Source organism: Rattus norvegicus, chromosome 2, assembly GCF_021556685.1.
Source record: "Rattus norvegicus strain SHRSP/BbbUtx chromosome 2, alternate assembly SHRSP_T2T, whole genome shotgun sequence".
Lineage (NCBI taxonomy): Eukaryota > Metazoa > Chordata > Mammalia > Rodentia > Muridae > Rattus > Rattus norvegicus.
This window is the reverse complement of record NC_141535.1, coordinates 187685446-187697718: the sequence shown is the minus strand read 5'-3', so window position 1 is coordinate 187697718 and position 12273 is coordinate 187685446. Positions and strand designations below refer to the sequence as shown.

General features: G+C 44.9%; 1 protein-coding gene and 1 long non-coding RNA gene across 2 annotated transcripts in view; both read right to left on the bottom strand.

Annotated features, from left to right (window-relative positions):
- Notch2 (notch receptor 2) overlaps positions 1 to 12273 on the bottom strand; it is a 133379-nt gene that overhangs the window by 113844 nt on the left and 7262 nt on the right.
- Positions 4937 to 7309, bottom strand: LOC147996444 (uncharacterized). Its single transcript, XR_015676636.1, has 3 exons — positions 6986 to 7309; positions 6535 to 6683; positions 4937 to 6437 (listed from the first exon to the last, which is right to left on the bottom strand). It is a non-coding gene; the product is annotated as an uncharacterized LOC147996444 (long non-coding RNA).

Here is a 12273-nt window from a genome sequence, read left to right as displayed (position 1 = left end):
TAGTCCAAAAACAAGGCTCATATGCTTTAAAACAGCAAAGCTACAGTTGGCGACATATTGCTAAGTCAGAGATAATACACCACATGGGACCTCCTCTCACTGAAGGCTGTGGAGAAGTTCGGTATTTCCTACAAAACTCCATATCTCCCATCCTGGTCAGAAGCCCTGCAGTGCCATCAGATCCCAACAGAACCGCGGTTCAGAGACAGTATGATGGCCTTCATGATAAGATAACAGTGTGTCCTCTTCCCACAGCAGAAGTGAATCCTTGCATACTTTCCTAGAGTCAACAGTACATCTTCTAAAAGGAGACTCCACACTTTCACCAATAACGTAACAAGGAACAGACAGGGACCTGGCTCTGTTGACCCTAGCTCACCCTGGAACTCACAGAGCCAGTTGGCCTGAGATCTCGCAGGTGCCTGCCTCAGAACCTGTAAACACATGGCGCAGTCTCTATAAAAGGTACCGCTCCTGTCAGTGTGAACAAACTAGCACAGGTTATGTCCTCACATGCAAATCATCCCTGTGAACTGATTCCTTCCCTCCTACTCACAGTGACCCAAATGCATTGCATTAGAAAATTGCCCACAGGTGACTTAAGAGCAGTTGTGACAAAACCATAAACTAGAAAGAGTGAATACCTCCACACAAATAAAGCAGCATGATGTCACCAAAAGCTTGCAGATGACAAAGGATTTCAATTTGAGAAAATGGTCTACAATATGTTGATCTTTCTGCTTTAGGAAGGAGCAGCATGTGTATATGCACATGTATATATATATACATATGCTGTATTATATGCATACATATACATATATATACTCATATTAATACACACATTCATTTTGTTTCTTGTTTTTATGTATTCATATATATTTCATATATATACACATATATTTGAAAAGTAAGAAACAGAATGAATTTTTTCAAAACCTCTCAAAAGAGAATGTTTAAGAAGAAGTTTGGGAAGAAGCGGGTGGGAAAGGCTGTTCTCTTCGGAGCTGACCTAACCTTTGATAGAGCTACCCTGTCTTTTCACGTAGGCCTGGAGAGATAGCCGGGCCATTATCGCGCGCTGTTGACAATGACCAGCAGATGCGGGTGAGATGATTGCACAGCACCAGTTCTCAGACTCCGAGCTTGAGTAATTGGGTGTGTCAACCTATGTCACTCCACAGATGGCTATTAAGCGAGCTACAACTTCCCTAAATCTATCTTTCAGGAGGCCCGAGCAGTACTCCGGATAACTATTCTCTGCCAATTGAGAAGAGGCAAAGAGATAAACAACTTTTCTGGAAAAAAAAAAAAAAAAACAGTTCCAAAGTCTATTGTTCCTCCCTACACACACACACACACACACACACACACACACACACTCTCTCTCTCTCTCTCTCTCTCTCTCTCTCTCACACACACACACACTCTCTCTCTCTCTCTCTCTCACACACACACACACACACACACACACTGTCTCTCTCATCCTGCTACTAGCCTAGGTGGCCATGACCTCCCAATCCTCCTGCCTCAGAACACCCGAGGATTAGGATTGTGTGCAACGACATCTAGAGTCCCCCAGTTTCCTATGAGAAGATTACATAAATGTTGGAAAGCCATCTTTGCTCGGAAGCAACGCTGCTATCTCAGAGTTCTAGGGATTACAGCACCAGATCCCCAGCTGTCACCTTCCTAGAGAGCAGAGCGCAGCGCCATCCTGGTACAGTTAGGTGACAGCAGCCTTCACAGAGGCACCCCAGTGACCACAGGCCAAGACAAGCATCCAGCCTGACTGCTGCGGGAGTCAAAATGATGGTGCTTTGGTGTTTTGTGAATGCTCACATACAAAACTTTTAACTAGCCCCCATGCCTGTGACCACTAGCGCATTTTAAGAAAGTTTTCTTGGTTGTAGACAAGGGCCTTCACATCACCATTAATTGCCTCGGGACTGACCCGTACACCGGAAGCACAGTATGAGTGCATGGGGTTTCTTCTCTCCTGCACATCTGAGCAGCTACCATTTACCCAGCAAGCCTTTTCTCCCTGAACTCCATCACTTAGCACCTCCACAGAACCTGAACTCACACTTCCTGTGGCTGTAGATGGAAAATGACAAAGCATGTCCTATTTCCTCGTTTTGATGAAGAGAAGAAACCTGAAGTGCAGTTGTATGAGTGACAGTGCAGTGTGGACACACCCGTGTGCATGCATAGCATGTACTCTGTTTACTGTTATAATGACTAACAAAAGAAGCCCAGCCAGCTTAGCGCTTCCCATCATGCTAAGGAGTGGCTCCTGCGTGTACTCTACACAAACCTCAGGGAACTTTGGGGTCAGGGGTTGATTTTGTATCTGTGTGTGTGTGTGTGTGTGTGTGTGTGTGTGTGTGTGTGTGTGCGCGCGCGCGCGCCATGATACATGTGCAACAGCATACATGCAACTTTCAGAAATTGATCCTTTTTTTTTTAACCACACGAGTTCCAGAGATCAAATAACCTCGGGCTTCCAGGCTTGGCCGCAATCACCTTTATCCACTGAGTCAGCTCACTGGCCTTCATTTAGAGTCAGGGTCTCACTCAGTAGCCCAGGCTGACTTGGCAGTTACTATACAGTCCAGGCTGGCCTTGAACTAACAGCAATTGTCCTTCCTCAGCCTACTGAGTGCTGGAACTGCTGGAAGGCACAACCGCGTCCAGTTTAAGCTTAGGGAACTTGAAGGAAGAGTTGCTCTGGCGTCATGGGAAGACAGAAAGCTTGACACATGAAGACTGTATGCTAAGCAAGGAGGGAAGCGTGTGAAGGTAGGTGAGCAGGTGCAGGCCCCGTACGGCAGCTTAGCTGTGTCAGTGACGCCTTCTGCCAGTTCACCTGAATCCAACCTGCTTAGGTGGAAAGGGACAGGTGACTAGAGCAACACCTGGACAGTCCAGCCTGAGGAAGGCCAACAGAGCGTTCTGGGGAAAGAGCCCCTGAAGTCTAGCCAACAGAGACAGTCAAACGGGAAAAGGCTTTCCATGTCACGGGGAACAGTATCCAGATTGAGGGGTGCTATGAAGGAAGCATGTGGTATAAAAAGGTGAGCCACCATACATGGAAGAGTGTGGGTTCCAGGCCTGGCTTTGTCAGACACTAAATACTTGATTTAGAAGAATTCTCTGAAGCTACTTAAGATATATCTACGGTAGAGTTGATTTGAGGCTCAAATAAGATAGGGATAGAGGGGGGTTGGGGATTTAGCTCAGTGGTAGAGCACTTGCCTAGCAAGCGCAAGGCCCTGGGTTTGGTCCCCAACTCCGAAAAAAAAAAAAAGAAAAAAAAAAGATAGGGGTAGAGGATAAACTGGGAGACATTATTTAACATTTAATACAAGTATTTTATTAAAATAAAATTCCCAGTCTGAAGTTCTATGAAGCAAAACCAGGCCTCCCCATCTTAGGCCAGAATAGATAAATGGCTACATGATTTAAGTCAGGAAAGCTGCTTCCCCAGCTCACATGGCATGAACATGCACAACATCAGGTGATATAACGTCAAACACTTCTGAAAGCATCTTCCCCACGGTTCCACTGCTCTCTCCACCACTCCACTACAGGAATCGGAGGCAGGAGCAGGCACCAAGAACCCTACCGGACCCCTATCCCCAACCCACCTCCAGTCTTCTGTGGCACAAGCCTCAGTGGAGGCTACATCACTGGACTACTAGATAAGCTCCCCAGTGCTGAGGAACACTGGCTTCGGGCAGCTGAAGCCTGATTTCCGTGGACTCGGGGGTTAGACAGAAATGATCCAAGCAGCTTGGCATTGGCAGAGTTCCACAACTTTGCTCTGAAATCCTGAACAGAATTTCTCTCTGAATCAATGGCTTCTGAGGCGAGAAGAGCAAGAGGCTATACACTATGAACAAAACCATTGCAAACAAGAGTGCCGGACAGCACAGCTGTCAGCCTGCATGCTGGGTAATCCGGAACCTTGCCTTGGTAGTGGAACAGAGCTTGGCGGGAGTTATGGAAACAAACAGGTCCAGGGGAGGAAATCCCCAGTGTGGAATTACCACAAGCCTAATGGACCCCCACCTTTGGGTTCCTCTGTGCCCAGAGCCATGCAGGCATAATTAAATGTCTCTAGTCTTTAAAAGCACTCTACAGGTTAGTTATTAATATTACTCCCACTATACAAATGAGGGGCCTGAGGCATAAAGACTTCAATGGCTTCACTGATATTCCCAGCTGATAAGAACCAAACCAAGTCTATCTATGTTCCAAAAACCAAGAGAGAAGCACAGAGACAATCCAAGCATCCAGAAAGCCATCTAAGCCATCCTGATGTCTGCTCAGGAATGACCAGCGCTGACTGCCGCTGGCCTGCCTTTACATTGCTCTCCACCATCCTCCTGTCACTATTCCACTGATGTGAACACAGCAAGTCCTTGGCAGAAAGCCGGGCATATGGAAAAGACTCACATGCTGTGCCCAGGGCAAGGCCTGCACTGCAAAGCAGAAGGGACGCTCTGGGAATCCCTCTGGGGTCAATAGTCCTCTCATAAACATTAGTGCAAATGGCCACTAAGTCTCAGTACCAGAGGACATGCACTGAGAAAGGTTCAAGGAACAGACAAGGCCTCTTCGTTTTTGGCCTGGAGTGACAGGTGCAGAATGCCACACAGAATTCAAACTTCCTGGTCAGGACAGGTTGGAGTGGGTAGTTTTAACTTGCATCTAGTGAGGGCAGATTGGAACTGGTAGTTTTGGTTTCTGGGGAGGACTGGTTAGTACTGGGTGGCTTTAGTAGCAGGCTGTGTCCACTGCTGAGACTGAAGCACTCCAATCCGATCCCTTCGAAGGACTCGGTAAGAAGGCAACTGCATAGCCAGAGAAAGCTGTCTGTACCCAAAGCCCGCCAGAAAACATTTCTGAACACAAATAGGACTCCAGACCACCTTTTCCCATCTTTCTAAACTTTTTTTTATTACAAGAAATAAAAGTATAAAGGCTATAATATCTATTCCTGGTCAAGATAAAACACAGAAAAGGCCACTAAACAATACTTTTGGCATTATTATCGATATAAATATGTCCTTCCAAGTTAGAAAAATTCAGAAGGAATTAGAATTCTTCTAGGTGGAAGTGGAAATTTTAATAATTTCCATAATATTATGCAGGTATTCATTCGGAGTAATGATACTACTAAAAAGAATCAACTGTCAACTCAGTACACAAATTATTAAACTCGAAGCTAAGTCATCAGTGGACTACAGAATCCCACCAGACTGCCCTAAAGTTGGGGGGTTAGCTTTCGAGCCAGGCCAGTGGGGCTCAGCGCTGTTCTGATCCACTGGCTAGGAGGGTCACATTCATGGCCACTCCTGGGCCTTTCTTTGACCAGAAATCATAATGCTTACTCTGAGGACTGAAAGTACTCTTCCCAAGCATCTGTCGCCTCATAAGCCCTCAGAACACAGGAACAACTGTAAGTCACATGAGCTCCATGAGAATGGAGGTGTCTGTCTGTCTGTCTTTCAGTCTTGCTTTATGAAGAGAGGACATGTCCCAGGTCAGCTTTCACAGACTCTGCAGTTTCTCCAGTGTCTTCGTACATATCCAGTTCATATCCAAATGCCCCTCCCCTTCGTACAGCCTTCTCAGAAAGTAGCTTCAACTGCTTTTGTCGGAAGATCCAAATTATAGGAAACAGGGCTGAAGTATTTTAGGGATATCTTAAGTTAAAATGAACACACAACATTTTCTGTCAATTGTGTGCTTACCAATAATTATAAATATCTCCAGACTGTAAAAGAAACCTTTCATACTCCCACAATGGAAAAACAGAGTCTTAAAAATAATTGTAGAAGGAGCAGAAGGGAGTGGTAGGTAGAAGGTGGGTCACAAAAATCTGCAAAGCAGAATCTGAAATTTTGTCTTAAAACAAAACAAACCTAACAACGTCTAAGGCTGCCAGGACATGAGATAAGCATGCGATCATGGGAAACATGTAAACGCACATCTCCCCAGCTCTGGCTGATCTGAATCACCCATCACACCACTGGGTTACCCTCACTGTGGCAAAGAAGTCCAAAGGGACGACAAGCCCAAGTCCCCAGGAAACATATTCTTTACTTCAGAGACAGCTTCAAGATGGCTACACCTCTGCCCTCCCCACGTCCTACCCCTTCACTGCTATTGGCTCTGAAATTAACCCTCAGACCTCAAAACCCAGAGAGTTAACACACTGACACAGCTCTGAGGAGCAAGCACAGAGGGGGGAAAAAAACGAAAACAAAACAAAAACCACGTGGCCAGGAATCGGGAGCATGAATGGTGGACTGGCCAAGCCTGGTGCCTATCCCCTTTGCAGACACTGTTCTAAAGGCTTCAGTTTCTCCATCTTTAAACTAGGTATGGAGTAGGAGGGCAGCTCCCAGCCTGAGAACCTCCAACAGCTCCTGCAATTGTAAAGAGAGATGTGGCATAAGGGTATTATTTTGCAGTGTCTAACAGAGAGAACGAATTGAGTATCCTAGCCTTATTAACATCCCTCACCATGGTACTGAATGGAGGACAATAACATCTGTTACATCACAGGCGCTCTAGAGAGCTCTTCCTGAAGAAGCAAGTTCAGTTCCCAGCATGCACTTCAGGTGCATAACCACCTGTAACTCCAAAGGGGATATGACATCTTCTTCTGACCTCTGAAGATATCCAAACAGAGACACATACAAATAAAACAAAAATTAAAGTTAAAAAAATAAAAAGTTTTGAACTGAAAACTATTCTAAGATCAACGCCCTAGAGGATAAAAAAAAATCACACTATGGCCCGATGTAACATATAACCACAATGCCTGGTTAAAAAGTAACTTAAAGTCCTCCCACCTTCCAGGCAGTGCACAAAACTTCTCCAAGTTGGAGGTACACCCCGTGAAGGGGACAGACTTCAACGTGATGCTCTTCAACACTTCCCAGGTCAGAAGAGACCAGTGAACAGCCCCGACCTGCAACGCTGAAGGCGTCCCGGTTCTTCACAGAGGACTGCACTCACTCACTCACACTTGACTGCGGAGATGGGGGGCAGCATTCCATTCTGCGGGAATGAACAGGCTGTCCACACCGTGACCTACAGGAACACCACTGCCAAGTCCTTGCCACACTCACTTTGCTCAGACGCTGTCCTGTGAATCTAGCATTCACAACAAGCCCCCAAGTCACATACCACTACTCTCCTCAGTACACAGACAGCAAAATGAAGGCACAAAGAACTTAAGAAATCTGTCCTACGACAAAAGCTAGTAGGCTGTCGGTGTCTCCACCTTCTCCCCACAAAGCTGACAACTTCCTCTCAAATGCTCTACACAGACTGGAATGTCCCGAGAAGAGCCAGAGTCTGGGTGCTTCTAAGAGCAGTCCCCCTGAGAGAGCTCAGAGCTGAGACCCATGTTGACTTAACAGGAACTCCTGCCAATCTCCCCGAATTCTATTTGCCTGTCCTGGCAGTGGAGCAGCTAAGGGGAGGCCAGGGCCACAGCTGCACCTGTCAGCTGACACATCCGTCCCAGGCTTACTGAAGAGAAGACATAAAGGGCTCCTAAGAGGCTGGCTTTTCAAAACAGAAGATTCTGTGATTTAATATTTAGTAACTCCTATCATAAAATGTGTGTGCAGTGTCTTTGAATACAGAATATCAGGGTCAAACCTATTTATGAATCTAAACTAAGCCAATTACTAATTGTAGCATCTTGAGCCTCGGTCTCCCGATTCCTCCCTCTGTCTTCCAGAGAAGTTACGAAGTGTATGTCAATACAGAGGCTGCACAGGACCTGGTAGGGCTCTGGACGCTGCCTCTCTGACTTAACATTCTAAGCTTCAAACTGCTTTGAGCCACAGTGCAAGTGGCTACTGTTACCCCAAAGGACAGTCATGTGATGGTCACGTGAGCGCAATGAGGAACTACACTACAGCCCTGTAGGGATGATGCTTACAGAGTAAAAGTGCAACACACTTTTTGGGGAAGGAAATAAACATTAAAAAAAAAAACAATCAAAATGTGTATTTAAGTGCCTGCACGCCCTCGATAATCATGTAGGAAGAAACAACAGGACGCAGTGCAAAGCCACCGACCGACCCCTTGGTGCTGGGCTGGGTTTGTGGGTTTAAAGGAACAACTCCTGTGAGGAGTGCTCTGAACTACACAAGGCTGCACTGATGCCGAAGGTTGTTTTACTTTATAAGAATCGTGTTATGTTAATTAATTGGCTGGCCATTCCAGTACTAGCTCATGTTTTAACTGGAAAAACTGAGGCAGAGGAATGTTAAGCCACAGCAGGAAGGCTGGTGTCTCCAAACACAGGGTGGAGACAAGGGCTAGGCCAAAATAAATTAAGGCCAGGACAAAGCCGAAAACTAACACATCCTAAAGGAGCAAAGTAGAAAGCAGCCAGTTCAATCCACAGCCTCACCTGCTGCTGAGCCGGACGGAATCATTCCCTACTTCCTCCCAAAGACAGAACTGGACTTCAGGGTGAGAAAGAACTTCACAATCAAATCTCTTTGCCGGTCCATAAATTAATTATGTGGAAGGGGCACAAAAACAAAGACCAGTTGTCACAAATTAGAGTCTAGCCTGGCTGGCATTCTCCTAACCTCCTCATTAGAAAGAGAGAGAGAGAGAGAGAGAGAGAGAGAGAGAGAGAGAGAGAGAGAGAGAGAGAGAGAGAGAAGAAAGTAGCAGTCCTTCAGAGAGTTTCCTTCTTTGGTTGGTCAGAAATGTCCTCATTCCCCAGGTCTCCTCATGCTAAATATGGTAATTGCTGGCAAACAACCAGCCCAGTAAATTCCAATGATACTTAAGCATTCATACAGCCTGAAATTACTCTGCAGCAAACACTTGGGACCAGCAAGGCTTCAGCACAGAGCCGTTCAGCCGAGCACGCCATGTCAAAGCAGTGGGGCGTCTTAGGAACACACCAGCTTGCAAAAAGCAATCTATTTCTCTTTATTGCAACATTCTTTATTGCAACAACACTGATCGCTTCCCCGCGGTGCACTCAGCTCCCCACCCGGCAAGTGGGAGGCTGGAGTGAGAAATGGAAGAAACAGGTGGTGTCCGCAGGACGCCAAAACAGCAGGTTGCTTCAGGCCATTCCATCCCACCACAAATCAATTTGCTGAGGGTAGAAAGAAGGAAGGGACCAGTCGTCCTGCTGTCTGAACTGACTGCCCTGACCACTGTCCAGGCTCACCAGTTAGTGTCAGAATTTGCAGTGAGTGGGGACCGGATGCTGGTTTTGCCTATCAGAGCATTATATGCCACACGTTTCTGCACCGTCTGGAAGACAGGACAGCAGTAGAATAACATACCATTTGCCTCCAAGGTCTTTTCTTAAACCCAGTATTATATAATGTATGTTTCCTTGATGCATATAACTTAGAACAAGCTGTTGTGTGATAAAATCAGATCCAAATTTTAAAGGGCCAAGCCAGGCAATGGTAGTGTGTACTTATAATCACCTCTAGGGAGACGGAGGCAGGAAGAGCAAGAGTTCAATGCTAGCCTCCACTTTTTGATGAGTTCGAGTCCAGCCTGGGCTGCATGAGACTCTCAAAACTCAGAACGAAACAACTACACCCAAAAATGAAATTTAAAGTAGTTGTAAAAATGCCACTGAATGTATGTATTTTTTAAAATGGCCAAGGTCAAGGTATGATGGCACACACCTTTCATGCCAGCAGAGCCAAGACAGGTGTCTGAGTTCTTGGCCAGTCAGAGCTACACAAGTAAGACCCTGTTTCGAACACTTGAAAAGGTGGAGCAAGCCCTTTAGAACCCAAAAGATGACCAACGACCACCCTATGGAAGGAGCATTTCTTATGCCACGCGTGGGACTGTGCGTGGGTTTCTGGTTTGCTTATGTCGGGTCTTTATGTTGGAATGAGCGAGGCAGAGACAGACAGAGTAAGCGTTGACTGCCTTTGGTGCTGGACAGGGAACCCAGGGCCTCACCGCATGTTACACACGTACTGCACCACACCCACCCCAGCCTGTGTGTACTGCAAATTGCCAGGCATACTGTGATAGTTTTTAAGCAGATGAAGTACCAACACCTTTAATAGCTGACGTTCAGATATATTAAAAAAAATCCATGGGTAAAAGACACAGTTGAGTAAACAAAAACAAAGAAATAGAAAGGAAGAGGAGGCACTGTTAAGAATTCATGGAGGTTTTTTTAAACTATACTGCTCTAATAAGAGGCAACAAGAGATGAGGTAAGAGCCACCATTTGCTAGGCAATAAAGAATTGTTTAAATGAAACCCAGAGGGCAGCACTGACAGCCTCATATTCTGTTAATGAAAGTATGACAGGGTCGAATGCTACAGAAAGCCTCGCAACACTGTGGCTTTAAAGCTTCTGGATTTCAGTAGAAAATAGGTGACTCTTTTCTTTTAAAGATTTGTCTTTATTTCATGTGTATGGGTGCTGTGCCTCCGTGTGTGTCTGCACCACAGGTGTGTGCAGGGCCCACAGAGGCCAGATAAAGGTATCGAAGCCCTTAGAACTAGAGCTAATGTTTGTGAGCAACCTGAGGTGGGTGCTGGGAATCTGGAAGAGCAGCCAGGGCTCTTAACCTACGAGCCGGTCCCTCCAAAAATATTCATCACAACATTCTTTATACTATGACACCTGGAAACGAAGGATGGAGTTCCACAAAAATGAAGAAGAGGAGACCCTTAAGATAGTGTAGCATGAGCCATATTCTTAAAGGATACTAACATATATGGAAGAAATGCTCGCGTTATTTTTAGTGGTACAGGAGACAATAAAACTACATGTCTGTTAAAATCCCAACTAAAGTTTTATAATAGACATGAGCATGGAAAAATACTTTAAAGAATCAAAATGTTAGCCGCAGTACAGCTTCCAAATGATGCAGTTATTAGAGATGCTAATTGTCTCTCACTTTTTAGATACCTCTCTCTTAGACTTTGAAATCACGGGAATCCCCAAGAGCAAATCTTCCTTCAGTGTGCAGATGAATCTTATCTGTACATGGGACAGGAGGGGAGAGGTTGGATCCAACCAAATTTGTAGTCAAAAGAGAGAGGTCAAAACACATGAGCTCATTTCTTAAGAGTATTAACCAATCACGGGAATCGAATGTATGAAAACATTTTAAACAGAAAACTACTTGTATAGTGAATGTATATAAATTTAAATTGTATAGTGTAGTGACTTTCAAATGTATAGGAGCTTTTAAAATCTAAGGGTACAAAAAGACATAACAAAATACATACGTGAATACCAAAACGTTAACAGAGATGTGGTGGTATTATTTTGATTGCTCACACATACCTAAAGAATTCTAAATGTAACTGCTTTTTAAAATCACATAGACACACAAAATCTTGTAAAGGTGCCAAGGAAAATCAACACAGTATAAATATAAGTTAATTGTGTGTAAACATAAAGAATAATTCTGTTGCTATGTAAACCTACCTGAGCGAAACTGCTACAATGTTTGTTTTTAGTTACAACCATTTTCCTTAATGGTTAGGAAGTGTATAGAAAGGACTATAAGTGGCACTTGCCTTATTTTGGGAAGACAGAGGATCTTCCTATATAGCCTACCTGCCCTGTCCTTACAGAAATTCTCCTGCCTCAGTTTTCAGCACTCTAGAATTAGGTTAAGCCCACCTCACTCAGCTGTTGCTGACATAATGACAAAACCTTGGGCTAGGCACACCATATGAGCTTTTTCCTTTAAATCCTCATAAAGATTTAAGTGTCTTAAATGTTGCAAGAAAATAAATATCTAAAGACAAATGTGTGCCACTTAAAGAAGGGCCAGCAAATGAACAGCCATGTACACTGCAAAGAAAAACATAAACATGAGTAAGGAAGATAGCATGTCCTGGAACCTCAATGAGACTTGCTATTTTCCAGAAAAACACAAGGCAACCAGCACCTTACCATTTTCCCTCTGTAGGAGTTAATTCATAGACACCACCTAAGTAGACAGCTGTCAATTATTCTTACAGGGACACCTAGGAAGTCCAACAGACAAGATTTCTCCAGCTTGTGACCTAAACACTAGCCAGAATCTTCTCACAGAGAGGAAGGAGAGGGAGGGCAGGGAGGAGAACGAAAAAATGAAAAGGAAGCAAACCACACAATTTAAAAATACACCTGCCTCTGAAGAAGGACGTATACTTTAGAATACAACCGCAGCTGTGTGTTCAGCACCTTAGCTGGCAAGCAAGGCTACATTTAAAGGGGGGTGCTATTTG